This window comes from Aegilops tauschii, chromosome 2, assembly GCF_002575655.3.
Source record: "Aegilops tauschii subsp. strangulata cultivar AL8/78 chromosome 2, Aet v6.0, whole genome shotgun sequence".
In the NCBI taxonomy this organism is placed as follows: Eukaryota; Viridiplantae; Streptophyta; class Magnoliopsida; order Poales; family Poaceae; genus Aegilops; species Aegilops tauschii.
This window is the reverse complement of record NC_053036.3, coordinates 631,362,416-631,366,743: the sequence shown is the minus strand read 5'-3', so window position 1 is coordinate 631,366,743 and position 4,328 is coordinate 631,362,416.

Sequence of the window (4,328 nt, the reverse complement as noted above, 5' to 3'; positions counted from 1 at the left end):
TGCTTAGGGACAATTTCGCAACTCCTACCACCACTTTTCCACACTTGCTATACTAACTTTATTGCTTCTTTATCTAAACAGCCCCTATTTTCTATTTACGCGTTCTTTACTATCTTGCAAACCTATCCAACAACACCTACAAAGTACTTCTAGTTTCATACTTGTTCTAGGTAAAGCGAACATCAAGCGTGCGTAGAGTTGTATCGGTGGTCGATAGAACTTGAGGGAATATTTGTTCTACCGATAGCTCCTCGTTGGGTTCGACACTCTTACTTATCGAAAGAGGCTACAATTGATCCCGTATACTTGCGGGTTATCATTGTCGCTCTCTAGTTGGTCGCTCCTCAATCTTTTGCTAGCCTTCACTTGCACTAAGCGGGAATACTACTTGTGTGTCCACTTCCATAAACCCAAAGTTGTTCCATATGAATCCACCATACCTTCCTACATGTGGTATTTACCTGCCGTTCTAAGTAAATTTGCATGTGCCAACTGTTGGAAATATGCCCTAGAGGCAATAATAAAATGGTTATTATTATATTTCCTTGTTCATGATAATTGTCTATTGTTCATGCTATAATTGTGTTAACTGGAAACCGTAATACATGTGTGAATACATAGACCACAACATGTCCCTAGTGAGCCTCTAGTTGACTAGCTCGTTGATCAATAGATGGTTTTGGTTTCCTGACCATGGACATTGGATGTCATTGATAACGGGATCACATCATTAGGAGAATGATGTGATGGACAAGACCCAATCCTAAGCATAGCACAAGATCGTGTAGTTCGTTTGCCAAAAGCTTTTCTAATGTCAAATATCATTTCCTTAGACCATGAGATTGTGCAACTCCTGGATACCGTACGAATGCTTTGGGTGTGCCAAACGTCACAACGTAACTGGGTGGCTATAAAGGTACACTACAAGTATCTCCGAAAGTGTCTGTTGGGTTGGCACGAATTGAGACGGGGATTTGTCACTCCGTATGATGGAGAGGTATCTCTGGGCCCACTCAGTAATGCATCATCATAATGAGCTCAATGTGACTAAGTAGTTAGTCGCGGGATCATGCATTACGGAACGAGTAAAGTGACTTGCCGGTGACGAGATTGAATGAGGTATTGGGATACCGACGATCGAATCTCGGGCAAGTAACGTACCGATTGACAAAGGGAATTGTATACAGGATTGATTGAATCCCCGACATCGTGGTTCATCCGATGAGATCATTATGGAACATGTGGGAGCCAACATGGGTATGCAGATCCCGTTGTTGGTTATTGGCCAGAGAGCTGTCTCGGTCATGTCTGCATGATTCCCGAACCCGTAGGATCTACACACTTAAGGTTCGGTGATGCTAGAGTTGTTATGGGAATTAGTGTGCAGTTACCGAATGTTGTTCGGAGTCCCGGATGAGATCCCGGACGTCATGAGGAGTTCCGGAATGGTTCGGAGGTAAAGATTTATATATGGGAAGTCCTATTTTGGCCACCGGAAAATGTTCGGGATTTTTCGGTATTGTACCGGGAAGGTTCTAGAAGGTTCCGGAGTGGGGCCCACCTACATGGGGGGACCCACATGAACGTGGGTAGTGGGGGAAAAGCCCCACACCCCTGATCAAGGCGCACCAAGAGCCCCCCTTAGAAGGAATAAGATCATATCCCGAAGGGATAAGATCAAGATCCCTAAAAAGGGGGGATAACCATCGATGGGGAAGGGAAATGATGGGATTTCTTTCCTCCCACCTTTGCCGACGCCCCAATGGACTTGGAGGGCAAGAAACCAGCCCCCTCCACCCCTATATATAGTGGGGAGGCGCATGGGAGCTTCAGCCCTTCCCCTGGCGCAGCCCTCTCCCTCTCCAACACCTCCTCCTCCTCTGTAGTGCTTGGCGAAGCCCTGCCGGAGAACTGCAAGCTCCACCACCACGCCGTCGTGCTGCCGGAGCTCTCCCTCAACTTCTCCTCTGCCCTTGCTGGATCAAGAAGGAGGAGACGTCCCCAGGCTGTACGTGTGTTGAACACGGAGGCGCCGTTGTTCGGCGCTTAGATCGGAATCAACCGCGATCTGAATCGCTACGAGTACGACTCCTTCATCCGCATTCTTGTAACGCTTCCGCATCGCGATATTCAAGGGTATGAAGATGCACTCCCCTCTCTCTTGTTGCTAGTCTCTCCATAGATTGATCTTGGTGATGCGTAGAATTTTTTTAATTTTTGCAACGATCCCCAACACCAAACTCTAAACCTTCAAATAATAATCTGTTTTGTATGCCCGAATCGCTCATATAGCGACTAGGGGCTGTCAGTATCTTCCATGCTAGGTGGGTTATTCTCACGATGAGTGTTTATTCACTTGTCATTCACGAGAAAGTGGCTGGTAATTGGGATGCCCGGCCAGTTCCATGCTCAAATGAAATCAAAATATAAATATCAAACAAAACTCCCCTAGGACTATTGTTGGTATGGACGATACCCGTTGTTTCGGACCAGCTGTGGAGTGTGCTTGTTGGTGGAGGGGGAGTAAAAAAACTTTACCATTCTGTTTGGGAACCGCCTATAATGTATCTAGCATGGAAGATACCAAGATCTCCTGGTTCTTATGTTGACAACAAAAGCATACTGCTCAAAATTATATTCATCTCTGTTTTAAAGCTCGAGCTCTGGCACCTCTGCGAATCTCTGCTTTCCTCAACGAAGGGCCTATCTATTTACTTTTATTGTTGAGTCATCATCTTCTTATAAAAAGCACCAGTTAGAGAGCACAACTGCCATCTGTATGCATTGTTATTAATTGATATTGAGTATGACTGTGACTGGATCTCTTTTACCATGAATTACAATGTCTAGTCAGTCCTTGATCTTCAGGGGTGCTCTGCATTTATGTTTTGCGGTCTCAGAAAGGGCTAGCGAGATACCATTTTATTATATCATATCATGATTGAAAAAGTGTTGTCATCCGAGATTTATTATTATTGCTTGCTAGTTTATTATGCTATTGATATGAGTAAATGTGAGACCTAAATGTTATAGTGAATATGGTTAGTTCATAATCTTTGCTGAAAACCTGAATGCTGGCTATACATATTTGCAACAATAAGATCAAACAGAGTTTGTAAAAGTTTTTGTTTGTCACTTTCAGTTTGTCAACTGAATTGCTTAAGGAGAAGTAATGGGTTAAGCTTGGGGGAGTTGACACTAGTAGAAAATAGGGCTTTCGTTTGGCCAGAAAAGAGCATTAATCCAAGTTTCATTATGAACCGGGACTAATGTGAGCATTAGTCCCGGTTTGAGCGGCGAGGGCACCATACATGCAATACTCCCGGTTCAAATGGGACCTTTAGTCCCGGTTGGTTGCACGAACTGGTACTAAAGGGTGCGATGCCCATTAGTACCGGTTCGTGGCACGAACCGGTACTAAAGGCCACGAACCGGTACTAATGGGGTTGAGACCTTTAGTACCGGTTCGTGCCACGAACCGGTACTAATGGTGCAATTTTCAAATCCTACCCCCCCCCCCCCCGAGTATCGCCTTTTCAGTTTTGTAAAAAGCAAAAGAAAATGATAAAAACTTCAAAAGTTAAAATCCTTGGAGATGTAGTTATGTTACCACATCTACTAGTTAGGAAAATTTAAAAACTTAAATTTGGACATGTTTTGCAAAAAGTGTAGGGAAAATGTAAAACGACTATAACTTTTGCATACTATGTCAGAAAAAACGTATAATATATCAAAATGTACATCACGAAAATCCTCAAATTCTAAAAGGAAACAAAGTTATGCTCAAATTTCAGTTTTTTTTGAATTTTGTTAAATTTGGTCAAACTATGGTCAAACTACTTATTCAAGAAGTATTAGTGTTACTAAATAATTATTCAAGAATATTAGTGTTACTAAATAATTATTTCAGTTTTTTGAATTTTGGTCAAATCTGGTCAAACTGTGGCCAAACAATGGTCAAACTAATTATTCAAGAAATATTAGTGTTACTAAATAATTATTTCAGTTTTTTTTGAATTTTGGTCAAATCTGGTCAAACTGTGGTCAAACTGTGGTCAAACTATGGTCAAACTACTTATTCAAGAAATATTAGTGTTACTAAATAGTTATTGTTTTTTAGAACAATAGTTTCAAATTCAAACAGTGAAATGTGTGACTTCATGCTCAAGCTAAATTCCCGAGGGTTAATAGGATTGACATCTTACTATTGTCAGGAAAACAACAAGTGCAGACTTGGAAATGAGGGAGAATAGAACCCGGAAGTTAAGCGTGCTCAGGCTGGAGTAGTGAGAGGATGGGTGACCGTCCGGGAGGTTAGATGATTTGGA